At 39.7% G+C, this 18,069-nt stretch overlaps 1 protein-coding gene across 2 annotated transcripts in view; it reads left to right on the top strand.

The window, feature by feature from the left end:
- Positions 1 to 18,069, top strand: part of MYBBP1A (MYB binding protein 1a) — a 1,224,315-nt gene that overhangs the window by 1,181,112 nt on the left and 25,134 nt on the right. The window lies entirely within an intron of this gene.

Here is an 18,069-nt window from a genome sequence, read left to right as displayed (position 1 = left end):
TTCTTTAAAGTCAAAGAAACAAATATAGCATTCTCCAGGACAGGCCTCCATGCTCAAGAAACAAATGCTCAAAATGGCCGAAGACCTAATCACTCTGATCAGGGGGTCCCATCCCCCTCCTGATAAAAGGCCTAGACAGGATGCAGACTAAGACTCATCCGACCAGGTGTCCATCTCTTCTGATTCATCCTCAGACCTAGGATACTCTTTACCCCCTTATGAGGATTCTGATGCTGAGGAATCAATTCCATCAGCCTCACCGCCTGAGGACTACTCCTTTGGGGAAACCCTACATACCATGAGGGAGCATTTCCACTGGTAAGGCCAGGATTATTCAGAATCCAAGAAAAGGCTCAGAGGCTTCCTTTTATTACTTCAACACAGACCCCTTGCTATTCCGCCAGTGTTAGATATTGTGGATGATGTGTATATTGACTCCAGCTTAAATCCTGATTCCTTAACTCCAGCCCCTGTTAAACCTGACAGATACTACAGAGTCCCTGACTCACATAAATTTCTGTATAAAAGCCCTGTAGCTGACCCTGAAACTATTTCTCAGGGACCCAAAGGAGTTAAGGCCTCATCAGCCAAGAATCCAGTTCCCTCTGACAGAGATTCCAGAGCATTAGACAGATGGGGAAAGAAAGTATGTACGTCTGCAACTTTAGCAATGAGAGCCTTAAATTGCCAGTTTCACATGCTAAAATATCAACAATTTTTACTGTCTCAGTTAAAACAAAAAATGCTTCCAGAATTAGATCCTTCTAATTTTAAAGGAATGCAGTATTTATTGCATGCAGCTGAACAAGTGGGAAAGCATACTTTGCAATGTGGTTTTGATTCTCTAGAGGCCTCCTGCAGAGCAGCAGTTACAGGCTCTGTCATTAGAAGACATGCTTGGTTAAAAAAATATATGTTACAAGATCATGTTAAAGCAAAATTATTGGATGCACCTTTGCAGCAGGATGTGTTATTTGGAATTAAGGCAGAAGAGGTATTAAAGAAAATCTATGCAAATGGTGAAAGATTTCTTACAGGTTCAGCCTCCTAAATTTAGCAGAAACTGGCAAACTAAGAATTGGTCCTTTCCAATTACAGACAGACCTCAAAGGGGAAGATACAGACGTCCAAGAGGTAGAGGTCAAACACAAGGTACACATGTCTCGACAATGGGTTGCATCAGGCCAGAAAGAAGGGGAAGACAGGCCCCAACCATATAAAAAACAGCTCCAATGACTTCCCACTACAGCTGCCAAACAAATCCTTCTTGGCAGCCCCCTTGGGAGGAAAACTGGCACTCTTCTACCACAATTGGCAAATGATCACCAAAGACAAATGGGTTCTTAACATTGTATTTCAAGGTTGCAGGTTCCACTTTCACACTCTGCCAAGGTTAAAAGGAATGCCAAACCTGCCACCAAATCAATGGGCAGAGGCTCAAAAACAAATTACAGCACTCCATGGATATGAGAGCTTTTTAAAAGGTACCATCACAGGAGCAAGGACAAGGATTTTACTCAAGACTCTTTCTGGTACCCAGAAAGGACAAAGCCTGGAGGCCAATTCTGGATCTTTCATATCTAAACACTTACCTGGATGTTCCGAAATTCAAAATGTTGACATTACAGCAGCTTCTTCTCATGCTGGGCAAGAAAGCTTGGCTCGTGACTTTGGACCTCAAAGAGGCATACCTGCATGTCCCTATCAGACAAAACTGCAGAAGATACCTCAGATTCATAGCGGGTTCAATGCACTTACAATTCTCTGCACTGCCCTTTGGCTTATCTACTGTGCCCAGGGTCTTCACAAAGTGCCTGGCACCAGTAATTGCATTTTGCAGACAGAAAGGAATTAAAATTTATCCGTACCTGGACGACTGCCTGATTCAAGCAGAGAGCAAGGACATTCTTCTAAAGCATCTGGCGTTTGTAAAAAAGTTATTAAGTTGCCTGGGGTACACAGTAAACGAAAAGAAATCAAAACTAGTGCCCTCACAAGAGATTATATTCCTCGGTGCCAGCTTGAACACAACGGCCCAGATGGCTTATCTCACGCCAGACAAACAAGGGCAACTGACTCAATACTTTCAATTGATGGCAACAAAGACCCAACTCCCTGCAAGAAAAATTCTGCAGGCCTTGGGTTACATGGCATCTTGCATACTACTAATTCCATATGCCAGACTGCATATGAGGAAACTGCAGTGGTACCTAAAGAATGTATGGTCTCAATACTGTCAAAGTTTGGAAACAGTTGTACCACTAATCCCTTGCCTTCAACAGGAGTTTCAGTGGTGGGTTCAAGCTTGTCACCTCAACAAGGGACAGCCTTTTACACAACCCACAGCCAGGCAAACACTGACAACAGATGTATCGGATTATGGCTGGGGAGCACACATGGCAGGCAAATGTATTCAGGGCACATGGCCTGCAGAACAAAGGCATCTTCACATCAATCAAAAAGAGATGCTAGCTGTACAAAATGCGCTTATAGCTTTCAAGGACCTGCTGCATCCAGGACAACTACTACTAAAGGCAGACAACACCACAGTTATGTGGTACATAAACAAGCAAGGAGGCAGTCACTCCTACCCCCTATGCAGACAAGCTATGACCTTGTGGAACACAGCTATAAACCTTCAAGTTCATGTGCAAGCACAATTCCTGCCAGGAGACAAAAACACACTGGCAGACAACTTAAGCAGAAACATCATGGATCCCCATGAATGGGAGTTGAATCCACAAATATTCAGAATGATAACACAGACATGGTGGAGCCCGGACATAGATCTGTTTGCATCCTCAATAAACTGCCAGCTACAAAAATTCTGCACAAGGAGTTACCATCCACAAGCATGGGAAGTGGATGCCCTCTCATTCATCTGGGAGAACCTACAAGTATACGCTTTCCCACCACGACCTCTCCTGCCAAAGGTACTCATAAAAGCCAGGCAGGAAGAGCCAAAGATAATCCTGATTGCACATGACTGGCCACGCCAGCACTAGTACCCAATCTTAAGGAGCTTAGCACAAGAACCACCCTGGATTTTGCCTCAAATCCCACATCTGCTGACTCAGCACAACAAACAAATACTACACAGCCAGCTAAAGACCTTAAACCTAGCTGCATGGAAGATTCCTTAGTCAAGCAAGCAATGCCTCTCTCGAAAGCTGTTATGGATGTCATTCTTGAGCCCATTCGGATAAATGGAAGAGATTCTGTGCCTGGAACCAAGCTCACAGCCTTGACCCTCTTGTCCCAAACATTCCTCAGATACTACAATACTTAACTGAGATGCTGAACAAAGGACTCTCCTTCTCATCCATCAAGATCCATGCCTCTGCCATCTCTGCTCATTACAGCACGGATCCACCAATTTTCTCTAATCCTCTGTTAAAACAGTACCTCAGAGGGGCTAAAAACATAAGACCGCCCTGTAGAGCACCTACTCCAACTTGGGACCTCAACTCTGTTTGGAGAAGCTAACTTTACCTCCTTTTGAGCCAGCCAACACAGCAGAATTAAAATATATCTCTTGGAAAACTGCTCTGCTCCTGGCAATAACATCAGCACGAAGAGTTTCAGAATTACAGGCACTAATGGCAGTGGAACCTTTCCTCATTTTCCACCTGGACAGGGTGAGTTTAAGAACTAACCCTACTTTTATGCCAAAGGTGGTATCCAGTGTGGCTCTAAACCAAACTATTCACCTGCCAACTTTTTATCCTAAACCACAGAATAAAGGGGAGAGACCACTGCACTCTTTGGACATTCACAGGCAGTTACGCTTCTACTTGGACAAAGCCAAAGCTTTCAGAAAATCTGAGCAATTATTGGTAACATATGCTGCAGGAGCACAGGGAAAAGTCATTTCAAAACAGACTATTTCAAAATGGATAGGACATTGTATACGTTTCTGCTACACATACCATGGAAAACCTGTTCCTAGCAGCATTAGATCTCACTCCACCAGGGCAGCAGCCACTTCAACTGCCTACCTCAGGGGAGTAACTACCAAGGATATTTTGGAAGCAGCAACTTGGAGTTCTGTACGTACCTTCACCAAGCATTACCATCTGCCTCTATACTCTAAATCCAGAGTTGGTGCTAAAACAAGAACCAGGATCCTTTTAAGACTCAGATGACTGGTTCTGTAATGTGTGTGTCTGTTGTTATCCTCTGGCCTTCTTTACTTTTCTGACAAGATTCACCTCTCAGTCATCTCTGCTTGGCTGCATTTTCATCCCCCTTCAACTCTACTTCAAGTGAAACAATTTTTGAAAGGTGTTTTTCATATTTTAGAACCTTTTAAGTACTTTTCCCTCATGACTTGGAGCAGGTAATAAAGGAGGCAAAGAAACATGCTACTAGAAAAATCCTATATGGATAAGTGGTAAAGGTTTTCTAGTTGGTGCTAAAACAAGAATCCAGGATCCTTTTAAGACTCTGATGACTTTGGTTCTGCAATGTGTGTGTGTCTGTTGTTATCCCCTGGCCTTCTGTACTTTTCTGACAAGATTCACCTCTCAGCCATCTCTGCTTGTCTGCATTTTGAGCCCCCTTCTACTCTACTTCAAGTGAAACAATTTTTGAAAAGTGTTTTACATATCCGACCAACTAGAAAATGGGTATCTCCATCTTGATATCTCAATTTTGCACTGGAAAAATTGTTTCCTTTTGAAAAGCTAATAAAGCTGATTTGAAGCTTTCATATATTATAAACTGTGTTTATTCATTGTTCTGACTTCTGCTAGTGACAAGCTCTTACAGTGAGTCAACCCTATCTCATATTTCACAAAGATATGTTAATTTTAAGAACATACCCTTCCTTTATGCTTAATATTTCAGAGTTTACATTGAACCAGGCTATTTTTCTCCCTATTTGTACAGTCAGGCTTCCAGAGCCTACAAATAAGGGAAAATTCTTCATATACTGAAAGTCCACAGGCAATTCTGACACTACATTGACAACATTAACTCCTATGTAGTTAAGAAAAAAAAAAAAGAATGATCGGTGTGTCAAAACAGACAATTTCTAAATGGTTGTCTCATGTTGCTTTATATTTTTCTCACCATAGTAAAACAATTTAGGCAAGGTCAGGGCCCACTCTACCACTGCTCTGGCTACTTCTCTGTCTTTTTTGAAAAGGGAGTGAACTCCAGAAATATGCAAGTATCATCAACTTTGATATTCCTTTGCACACTGTTACCAAGTGCTGTGAACTCGATTTTTTCTCTAGGTCTAGAGACTGTTTTCATAAGACTATTCTCTAGGGCACCTGGACTAATCCTTCTTCATCCTTCCTTTCTTTCTATGTTGTGGTATTCTTCCCATATAAGAATACTGCAAGAGTACTCTAATGATGAACATAGTACAGTTGTGTAAATAAACTTACCATAAAAGTGTATGTTCCAGTAGATCACCTGTGCAGTAGGCACACCTTCCCCCTATTCCCCCTTCTTTTTGTTGTTTTATTGCCAAGGTGTGGCTCTTTTTTCAGTCTGGTAAGGCACTAGCCTTCCTTACTCTGTGGCAAGAAAGCTATGAAGGTTTGGCACCCTAATCACTTTATACTGCTCTCCTTGACCTATACGATGGTTAAGGTGCATTTGAAAGCAGGCCGGTCATCCACTCTTAGGCAGGATATCTCCCCATATAGCTTAGGCTACTGCAACAGTGATCTATTTTAACATTTTTGTTATGGTACATTTTTTTACACAGCTGTACTTTGTTGTTCATGTGCTTTCTGTCTTTAATACTTCGTCCGTTAATGTAGTATTGTAATGTAAAACATGTAATATAGCTGAAAAAGCTTAGTGGTAAATTGCTGTGGCTATGGTGTGCAGGGTCCTGGGTTCAAGACTTGCAAGGGCTGATTATTTCAGGGGCACAGGAAAATAATTTTCTTCGGTGGCGAAAGCCAGGGAATGTTTTGACTAGGCTTACATAGGCCCCAGGGCTGATAGCCTAGTACCTACCTATGAGCCTGTGTGTGTGTGTGTGTGTGTGTGTGTGTGTGTGTGTGTGTGTATATATATATATATATATATGTATATATATGTATATATGTATATATATATATGTATGTTTACATTCATTTACTGTGGTGTTGTACAGTTATTTATTATTATAATGTTTACATAAAGCAAATTTGAAGTGAGAAGAAGAGGCAAAAGATGTTTGAGCACAGTGATTTATTGGAATTCTTCAGGAATTGGGTTCAGCGTTGTGCACAGGTGGAATGTTTAGGTTCAAGGATGTAGTACAGGCTGTCAAACTAAATGCAAAAAGTGAAGTTTAGTAGCACGTGGCAGAAAAAAAATATGTATATAATATATATATTTATATAAATAAATATATATATATATATATATGTATCTTTTCGAACTGCGTATGCATATAATATATATATATATATATATATATATCTTTTCGAACTGCGGTGGTGGTGCTGTGGTAACGTTGTCACCTCACAGTAAGACGTTGTCCAGTTCGATTCTCAGCTAGAGCGTCTTCTGTGTGGAGACGTGCGTGAATGGGCGTACCTTCGTTGAAGGTTGTGCATCAGGGCCGGCAACTCGGCACGTAAAAATCTAATGCCAATGATTAGCGGACCGGAGTTCCGCTGTGGCGACCCCTAACCGGGAAAAGCTGAAAGACACACAACATAGATATATATATATATATATATATATATATATATATATATATATCTGTTCCCACTTCATATGTTGTAAGTGGTACTCCTGTTCAAACATATTTGGTCGTAAGTAATCTGGGTACTTAACGTGAGGAGTTCTCTCTCATTTGATCATCATGTTCCCACCATAGTCAAGAAATTTTTGTATCTGTCCCAGTTAATTTCCAAGGCAATATCTTCAAGATCCAAAGAAGTCCTTACGGTACTCTTCCCTTATCAGACCCATCATTGAATACATTGCCCCACTTTGTTATATACGAATCCAATCATATTGCCCAGGTGAAATGGCTCCATCAATTTTAACCAAAAAATTAAAAGTGTTAATTCCTTCAGCTATCCTGATAGAATATCAAAATTCTGCTTGTACTCAGTAGCCTACCAGCTGCTCCAGTGTGGCATGTGCCTCGCTTTTTGAGTCATGAAATACCCGTTCTTCTATGACCTATTCTTTCTTAAAAACAGTGGCACTATAACGCCTGTACTAGGAATCTAAAGTTAAAACCAACACATTTATTTATTTTATTTTACATTTGTTTACCAGGAAATATCAGACTGGGCAGAGTTGCCCATTTTCAGTGGAGGCCCGGAGAGGAAAGCTCCAAAACAGTAAAGGAAATTATAAAAATTAAGAGCAGTTGCATACTAATACAATAAATGAGTATGAAATATGTATGTTAAGTCACATTTGTAATAGTTGTAGTAACGAACAATAATACAATGCAATAAATAATATATAAGTAGTAACAATGTAAGTATATCATAATAAAGTTATGCTAATATGCATAACTAGAAAGTCTGTATGAGATAGCTTTGTGAAATAAGAAAGAATGAGTTGGAAGTATAGTTAGCTGATAGGATTTACCCAGGACTATCCTTGCTAGAAGCCCCATTGTGCCTGACTAAGAGTGCTTCTCAAACAATCTGGAAGTATAGCGATGATAAGTATATTTTTTACACTTTAACTATTCAGTGTTTCATAACAGTACTGCATTGTCTTTATTTTTCTGCTTGACCGAATTATTTACTTACCTGTGTCTGAATTTATATATTTGCTGACCTGTGGCTGAATTTTTTTTTCTCCCACAGTCCCATCCGAATGCTGTTGTGTTGTTAAAGTTGGTGGCTTTTGCAGTTGCCCTGTAAATTTGATCTGGGACACACTTGCCAGTCCCATCTTAACTCATTCTGCCTAACGCAGTGATCATTTGGGAAGGCCAAACCCTGTTGTCCATTAACTTTTAATTATCTTCTGTTCCTCCTCTCTCTTTTTCCACTTAAAAAAAATGAAATAAGAAAGAAAACACTTTATTCAGCTGCTTATATTTTTCTGTATTTGTGTTTCTTCCTACTACTCTATTACTTCATCTTGCTTTATCCTGCTACTTGCTACTTGTTCTCTTAAGTGTTCAATTGTTTCTTTTATGTTGCATTTATTACTTCTTGTTTATAGCCTGCCTAAATTGTAAGTGTTATTCTAAGCCTCTTAGTATCGGTTTAAGCACTTGGGCGTTAGGCTTATCCCTTAGCTGTCTCTGGCCTTTCTCCCTCAGATTCTGCCTAATATGGATGGACAATTTCCTACAGTTTCTCCTGCCAGTCTGGCTGATAATGGCATCCTGAGACAGTGTGGCAACTGCCTCATATACACGAACAACCATCTGCTACTACCACATAGGAACACAATTTGTGAGAGATGCAGTTACATTAGGAACCTAGAGTCCATGTTCTCTCTCATCCCAGTATATCTGGCACCGAGAAGGTTGTCAACACAACCTCAAACACCACCCACACCTACATACATTGAATATGTTACAGTTACTGACTACAAAAAGTAAAACACAAAAAGTAAATGAACATGAGTGTAGATAGTCAACTATATACTGAACAAAGGGCATTACTGAAAATGTGTGTATATATATATATATATATATATATATATATATATATATATATATGTGTGTGTGTGTGTGTGTGTGTGTGAGAGACAGTAAAGGTGAAAAGTTGTTAGGGGGACTGAAAAAGATTACAGTTAAAAGTGATGTAGTATATAGGGTTCTTGGTTAGATGACAAGAGGGGAGAGGTGCTTTGGATGTAGGAAAAAGGAGAGATTATTAGAACGTAATTGCTTGGAAAGGTAGATACCATGTATGCCTTAGTGAAAGGTGATCTGCTTGGTAGTTTACTTTTACATTTGTGCAGAACTGTTCAGCTATGAGGTACAGAGTGGCCATCCATTGGTTTATAAGGTACTCCGTTGGGTTTGTTTGAGGTTTTATTAGTCATTCATAGTTTTGCTACATGGGTGAAATACAGAGTGTCTCTGTAGATGTAATTTATTTTCTGTATTTGCAAGATACGTGGCTTTCAGATTTGAGAGCTGTCTTGGTGGAGAGTATATTTGAATTACCTTTTGAAAGTTAGGACTTTTGTCAGTTTTATAGAGGATTTTATTGACCATTTTCACTTGAGACTTTTAGTTTTTTCTTGCTGTTTACTCTGTCTCAGCATGCTGGTTCAACTGAGAGTGGCTAATACTGAGGCAGTCATCAGGGGTGGTCCCTTTTTTCTTTAGTGACTCTTTTTCCACTAAGCATGTCTAGTAGTGTGCCAGGATTTGACATGCAGTGGGCATCAGGAAAGGTATGTCAGTCACTTTTATGAGTGATATTACCGCTCAGAACAGCCCTTCCCCTTTGAAGCTAACATATACGTAGGGTCACTGGTCTCCACTGTGGATTTCATTCACTGGACCATGTGACCCAGGCATATGCTTCCACAGTCTCCAAGAGGAAATGTGAACTAGCTAAGCAGTATTATTCCACTGCCCCATGCCTGGTCCAGCAGATACCTAAGCCACTACTCAAATTCTGACCATCAAGGTGTTATACTCAGGGCTGTTTTCCTTTTTTTTTTTTTTTTGTATAGAGCAGTAACGGGTTCTTTTTCTGGAGGTTGTTTGCATATCTGGCTGTTTTGTTACAACTCTGTTGCAGTTATTTTAGGTGGGTAACTAGAATATTTATGACAGTACTTTTTGGCATAGAGGAGAATGGGTAGCAGAAAGGATTGATCTCTGGTTTATTGAAAGTGGTCAGTACAGAAGTGTTTTACTTTAAAAAGTAAACAAAGTTTTTTTTTTTGTTTTGTTTTAACAACATAGTTGATGTAAAAAGCAAAAATAAAAAGACCAAAACATGTGTTGCTCCTCAAGTTCATGTCTAAAAAAATCCATATTATTCACTGAAATCTTCCAAGTGTAATTGAGGAAGGATGTAGTGGTCTGTAAACAGTTAACAAATTCCCAACAGATGTGTGTCTGTGCTATCCCAAATCAAAAATAGATCATCTGCAAATCTCCTGTTGAACTTAATAAGGGAGGCAAAAACAGATTTAAAGACACATGAATTTTCCCATTGAGCCATCCCAATGTTGGCGTAGCTATTGGCACAGCAAGTGCCCATAGCTACACCAACCTTTTGTAAAAACAACTGATCCTCAAAAATGAATACATTATTTTCTAGAACTATTTCTAGAAATATACAGATCAAATCTATGATATTGATGCTATAGTCACTATGTGCTTAAACTCTCTAACCATATTAATACCGGTTTCATGTGGGATACTGGTAAATAGTGATGCAACATGTTCATACTGACCATCAAATATCTACCATCAAAACGCATGCCTTTAGTATGCTCAAAATAAATCCTTGGGGAGTTGTGTATCCCTTAACACTTGTTGCTGTTTTGCTAGTACTGATTTCAGCGTTCTCTCAATAAATACTGAGAGCGCCTCAGTGAGCCAGCCAATGCCGGATATAGTAGGTCGAAAAGGGGGATGAAATAAATATTTATGGATTTTTGGTAAACCCTGAAAAAGGGGAACTAGTGGATGCTCTATCATTAAATACTTATAGAGATCATTAGTAATTAATTGGCTACAAAAGCAGTCATATAAAGTTGCATTTACCCTGTCCTGTATATTGGCACTATAGTCAGAGTTAATCTTAACATATACATTCTCATCCTGTAACGATTCAAAAAATACCTTCAGCATATTGGTTATAGTCCATAACGACTACTGCACCCCCTTGGTCTGCAGACTTGATAATGATGTCCCTATCCTTCAGTAGTTCTAAAAGCCCTTCTCTTTCATCTCCGCTTAAATTAACAAAACTTTTCTTCATATCACCATTATTATATGCATTCATTAAATCTTGTTCACATTTTTTGCAGAAAGTATCGGGTATAGGGTGTAGGTTAGGTTGAAACAAACTAGTTTTTTTTTAAATCAGTAACAACATTATCAGTAGCATTGCTTGTAGGAAATAGTTTTGAGCATAATGCTCTGTACACACATTTTAATGCCAATTATAGTCTCACTGATGTTTGAGTGCTTAGCAGGAAAACGTTTTGTTAATAAATATCCCAGGATGCCTTCTAAATAGCATGAAACATGACCAATCAGGGTCTCTGGAATTACTATTTAACTGTAGCCTCCAAACAGGCTTTGTGCCTCATGAATGGAGAAAGGCAACAGTCGTCCCTCTGCACAAAGATGGGTCATCTACAGACCCTGGAAACTACAGACCCATAAGTCGCACTAGTCTTGTATGTAAAGCCATGGAAAGAGTCATCATGGAGATGATCAGTAGAGATGTAGTAAACCTCCAGACACTGGAGCCAACCCAGTTTGTTTTTGTCAAGGGCAGACCATGCCTATTCAACCTGGTGGACTTCTTTGAGAAGGTCACCAAAGCAATGGATGAGGGCAAAAATCATTCACTCTGCCTACCATGACCTGGCCAAGGCATTTGAAACAATACCCCACTCTGGCATTGTTGACAGACTCAAGAGGTTATGTACAAACTCGTATGTCACCCGGTAGATAGCTAATTGGCTTCCAGACATGACCCAGGAAGTTAGAATTGGGGAGTCCACCTCTACAAAGAGGGCAGTCACAAGTGGAGTCCCTCTGGGATCAGTCCTTGGACCGCTCCTTTTTGGAATTTACTTCTCACAAGTGAAGGCCAATTTCAGTGGTCTCTGGCTGGCTAAATTTGCAGATGATTGCAAATTAGGAGCTGTCATTGAATCTCACACTGACACAAATGTTCTCCAGGAGGGGCTGATAGACAAACTGGTGTCAGAGCCATGGACTAAAACTAAATGCCAAGAAATGCCTAATGGTATCCTTTGTGAAGTCATCCACCCCGGTAACTATCATATTGACAACACACCCGTTAGAGTTGACCCAGTAGTCAGGGACTTGGGGACACACATAGACAGTAATCTAGCCTTTGATCATCACGTGTCTGCAGTGGTGAGGAAGTCATTCTATGTTGCGCAACTTATAAACAAAGGATGGCGTCTAAGTCCAAGGAATTCATTGTTCCACTGTGGTCAGCATTCATCAGACATATCATTGAGTACAGTGCCCCCTTTGGTATGTACTTAACCAGGCATATCCAACAACTGGAATGTCCACAGAGGTTCCTCACTAAAAGAATACACACCATACATAATATGTCCTATGCAGACCGCCTCAAGGTCTTGTCCCTGTATTCTGTCTCCTACAGGCTTTTGAGGAGAGATCTATGCCTGGACATTGTCAGACCCCACTCTGATGGACCTCCTGCATATCTACAAAACAAACAGTGCCATAATTGCCAGTTCTAAAGACTTAAACCTTTGCCTGTGATATAAATAGGACCTGCTGGAGAAAGAGGTATGTATCCCAGAGACTGTCCCGTCTATGAAACAGGCTACCCATCCATGTGAAGCATAGTTCCTCCCTAACCCAGTTCAAGTCCAACTTGGACAATTGCATGGGAAACTGGAAATTCATTACTGGTTTGGCACGTATGTCTGTAATGCAAACAGGTAACCTGTAAATGGTTCATCTCCCTGGCCCATGCTTACACTTATCAAGGGTATCAGAACTTGTCTGAGATTTGGGATGCATGGATGGGCTTAAAAAGGCCCTTGTGGTTGTTAGTCTACTTAACACCTTATGAAATAGTATATTCAGTAGGAGTGGGTATGACATCTTATCAAGAGATTTGACTGTGTCTTGAAAATGACTACTTATTTTCATTTAAGTCTTACTTACAGTGCTGAGGAAAGATGTTAAGACTGTTTATGTACTATGTCCTGCTCTCAAAGTAGACTATGTTTGCATAAGTAGAATAACAGTGGGTTTGTAGTTGTAGAGAGGTGCCATGTTTGTGTCATGAAAATCTAGAGGATTGTTTTCACTGTTTTATATATGGCTCTTTAATGGATCAGTTGATTAATATTAATGCAGGGCATGCTGTGGTGTCTGAAGCAAGCTCTACATACTCATAAAGAATATTATCAAATTCTAGAGGAGTTTGTTTTAATTTTCTTTGGTTGGGACAGGGTTCATAGAGAAGGTTCTGGTTGTACTATTTAATTATAGCTGTGAATTACCAGAATGTTGGGCCAAGTTAGCATGGAGAAGTTAACTTTGTTGTCTTGCCTACCAAGAGGAAATCACTGTCCCCAGATGAAGTTGTATCTACAAGAGGGAGAACAGATGCTGTTTAAAATGTTAGATGTCCTAAATGTGGTCTCAAGGACTTTGGAAATCTCTCAATGGAGAAAGACAGTTGTTCTTGTAATACTCAGACAGCAACTTTCTCCAAGTTCATACAGATCAGTGTTAATAGTAAACCAGGTTTATAACTTTTATGTTTGTCTTGGTGTCTGAGATGGTCCCATTGTGCTAATCAACTTGGAGCTGCTGATGTCTGTTTTCCTATGATTCAGTCTTTGGGTTACCAGAGCCATTTTCTGTGCTTGTCAGAAGTTTGGATCCAAGGTTCTGACTCTTCCCCTACCTATAATTCAATGTGTTCCTGACAGAAGTATGTGGAATTCGAGGGCTCTGACTAGTAGACAAATATCTTTTTGCTGTCAGAAAACTTGTATATTATAGCTATATCTTTGAGTAGATGATACTACCTTCTTTCAAATAAAATTTTCCTCCCCTGAAGGATATTATTTGGGTGCTTTTCAGGAATCCTTTTAGAGCAGGCTTTACTCTATTGCTTTTGCATTTCATTATATATATATATATATATAAAATCTATAAACTTTGACAATTTTTTCTGTTAGGGTTGTCATAGTTGGTTGTTGTGGGTTTTCAGCTTGTTAATTTCTGTCAGTGTTTGTTTTCATAGCCGCTGTGCTTATGTTTCCCTGAAAACATATTGGACAAGGTCACTGGCCTCAAAAAAACGTTTGGCCTGTGGCCACAAGATCCGTCATCAGAATACACACTCCTTGTGTGCATATTATTTAAAAAAAATAAAATAAAAATAAATTCCCACTTTCTTCAAGAGAAGAGTCCTTGTTGGCCATCTTCTGTGGCTTCATCTTTCAGGTACTTTCACTCATTGAGGAATCTTTTGGAAGGAGATATTGTCTGGATAATGTGGAAGTTCCTCCAGACTCGATCCAGTTGGAGGTCATACCAGCATGGGTGTACAGTCTCTACTACCCTGCCTTTGGCATCTCCTCTTCTGGTCCAATTTTGGCCATCTTCTTTGGTTGCATCTTTCAGGTTCTTCCACTCATCGAGAAGTCTTTCAGAAGAAGATATTGACTGGATGATGTGAAAATTCCTCCAGACTCGATCCAGTTGTGGGGGCGGGGTCATACCAGCTTTGGGTATGGTCTCCACTACTCCACCTTTGGTGTCTCCTCTTCTGGTCCAATTTTCAGATCCAAAGCCCAAGGATCCGAGTACACCCTGTAGAGCAACATCAGAATCAGTAGTATTTTTGACTTTGCCCCTGACAGTTTCCCTTAGTCTCTCATCTCCAGCAATGTCCATTCAGGATGTCTAGGAGCTGAAGTGCCGGGACTGAGGTTTGGGGGTCGGGGTCGACTCCCAAGTTATGGGAGCCATCCCTTCCTGTCAGTACCTAGGCTCTCGATAGCTCATTAACACTGGTAAGCAAATATTTAATAATGTTCTCCTTCTGATACAGGAGATAGGTTCGCCATCACTGATCTAGGATATTATCATATGCATTACAAAGGTGACATGCCAGCATTCAACACCAGAGTTAACAAAGTAACTGAACAAGAAATATGTGACCCTGCACTTATCTATTAAAACTAGGCAAGAAAAAAGTCATTAATTGATGTTAATCAAATCAAACGCACTGTGTTCCATATTTTTTCAGTTCAGTTCAAAATTACTATTAAAAGTAGGGTAATTTTTTGGTACACTATTTCAAGCCTAGTTATCAGTGCGCATATCATTTTATCTATTGTAAGTAAGATTTTTCTTTTACTTTTATAATACATAGCAGCACACATGATTGGACTGTTTTTTTTTTTTTTAAATAAATGAATACATAAAGAATTGTTTCTCTCTGGGTTTTTGTGTGTGTGTGTGTGTGTGTGTGTGTGGGGGGGGGGGGGGGGGGGGGCATGCCAGCAGTTTCAAGATAGGCATTTCCTAAATTTTTGACAGGCCGATCCCAAATGGTTTGCTGTCACAGTCCTAGATTATTTTTACTAATAGTGAGACTGGATCCATTCTTCAATGTGAATGAAAAAAAATCTGAGTTTCTCAATAAATTTATTTCATTAAAACAGTCTGCAGTGCATCCTCTGTCCATATCAATGTGAATTCAAGCCTGTTTGCTCCCTTTCATTTGCTTTGAGGATCAAGACAGAGTTGTACACACTATCTTCATCTTTTGCTGTTTATTTGGAATCTTTAGTTGAGGCCTTGTAGAATGCACAGATTAGGGGATATTACAAGGCAGGACATGAAGTAAAACTCTCCCTGTATGCAAATGACCTTTTGTTGTATCTTAATGATCCTGTATGCAAATTACCTTTTGGTGTATCTTAATGATCTAGAACACTGGCTCCCTGATTTGGTTGCCATTTTTGGACTACGGTGGTGGTGCTGCGGTAGCGTTGTTGCCTCACAGTAAGATGTTGTCCTGTTCGATTCTCAGCTAGAGTGTCTTCTGTGTGGAAACATGCATGAATGGGAGTACCTTAGTTGAAGGTTGTGCATCAGGGCCAGTAACTCGGCACGTAAAAATCTACTGCCAGTTCCGCTGTGGCGACCCCTAACCGGGAAAAGCCAAAAGACACAACAACTTTGCAGCAATTTTTGGAACTGTCAGGTTGTAAAGTTAAAGCAGTAAGACACAGATAGTAGTGATTAATTTTATGCCATCCCTAACCTTTTTAATAGATATCCTCAGTTATGAAATCATGATTCATTTAAGTTTTTGGCATTTCACATCAAAACCTGATAGCTACTGGATAGCTGAAAAGTTTGTTTGGAAAATTAAAATTGATGCCTTTGCACTTGGATCATAGTGTTTTGGCAGTAAAAATATATCTGTTGCTATAGGCACTGTATACTTTTCAGGTTATTCCCCTCTCCCAGGGTCCAATTTTGCATGTCTATTAAACATTCTCTTATATTCCTTTAAATGAAAGACAGACCCAATGTTACGTGAGTGAAGCTCATGGTATCAGATGGTAACAGTTGCAGATTTTTATTTCTGTTAGAGGGCTTCACAGTTAAAGTTCTTTTGTGTATGGCATGATGTACCACTGATCCTCTATGGAAGATTCTGGGGAAAAACTGTGAGATGGGACTGCTCTCTCCTTGTTTGGTCTTTTGGCAAAAAATAAACCATTTCCTGTAATGTTTGAGGCAATTTTGGAAGCCTGTACATGGGCAACAGAGACCTTTGATTCTGTGTCTTAGTTTGATGTGATAATCCCTGTAGTGTGCAGGCTGTATACATAAGAATGAGGAGATCATTGGAACAGATGGTTGCTCAGACACCCACAAATTACATTTTGTGATCAATTGCAAGATGGGGCTTCTTTAGTTTCAGATAAGCTGCCAGCTGCAGTTTGCTTTGGTTGGGTCAGAATACTTCAATTATAGAGGGTTAAGTAACATTTTTTAATGAAAAGGAGACTTCCAAAAGTTAGACCTATTTCCCAGATGAGTAGGCTTTTATACAAGACTTCAAAGAACAGGATTGGCACCCTAGATTAGTGACCCTGCTACACAGACAGATCGTAATGGTTTCAGAGGATGTTAAAGACGATTAAGGGATATCTGGTGCAGGCTTCTTTAGACGCACATCAGTCCCTTCAACAAAACCAGATCTGTTAAGCCCTTAAGTATGCTACACAATCCCATAAGATGTGGAAAGGGTAAGAGGGGTACATTATTGCCTGTTTTGTGGGTCTCTGTAAAGTTGAGCTTATTTAAATTGCAGTTAGAGTTTATCTGACTTGTGGTGTAACTGAGTGCTTCTAACACCAGTATTTATTTTTTGTAGGTATCATACAGGCATGCTTGTTGGCCAGTGCAAGCTGTAATTACTGTTGGCGGATTTGCTCTTAGCCAAACAAAACTATAGTCAGGAACTAGAAGTCAAATAGGTTTAACCTAATTTCTGAGCTTTATAATCTGTTGCAAGAACTGCCTAGACAAAATCAATTAAGGTGACAGACTGGAGAAGGCAAAGTTGCATCAATAAATGTATTTGTGGTTACTTTGGAGACATCCTGGGGAGGAAATTACATAGTTTTGGCAACATAAGAGGGTTGAGAGGTATATGAAATGCACGATAGTTGTGTAATAGTATGGCAAACATGCAGATAAGTTGTTTCCTAGCACCATGTGATACATATGTTTACAGTAGTTACTTAGTATTTACTGTGCAGCAAAATATTTTTATAAAGATATGGTGTTATTGTATGTGTGTTTAAGTGTTCCAGTAACACATGTTTGAGGTATTTTGGTTCATTTTCAAAATTTTGAAATAGAGTGAAATAAGGTGAAAAAGCACTGCTTTAATTGAAGCCTTTCTCAGCCCATGAAAATTAACCTGATCAACAGAATATAAATAAGGAAATTAACAAGGTTTTCCCAAGTTTCTCAAGAAACCCAGAGTTTTTCCCTGAAAATGCCAAGCCATTTTAGATATATAGCACTTTAAACATAAGAGCAAAAGTAGGTCAAGCTGGTGTGCAGTGTGTTTGTGTGGGGGACGGATTGTAGTACAGTCTGATACCTGACCTGTCAGTAGACAATTTAAGTAATTGTTAAATCAAAAACTAACATAGTGGCCTCGGGTGAAGTAGGGTGGAACCCCAGCACCCCAGTATAACATCTATGCTTAAAGATTACACAGCCTTGGGGTGTATGAATTTCACTGACGTGTCCTGTTCAATGACTAGATCTTGACAGATTACAAATCCCAGTTTGGGGGGGGGGGTCAGCTTGCACAAATGTGCTGGAGTTAATGGGGTTAATAAATAAACAAATGAGCTGTTTGG

The sequence above is a fragment of the Protopterus annectens genome, chromosome 13.part0, assembly GCF_019279795.1.
Source record: "Protopterus annectens isolate FY-2018-M chromosome 13.part0, PAN1.0, whole genome shotgun sequence".
Taxonomy (NCBI): Eukaryota; Metazoa; Chordata; order Ceratodontiformes; family Protopteridae; genus Protopterus; species Protopterus annectens.
This window is presented reverse-complemented; position numbering and strand designations above follow the sequence as displayed.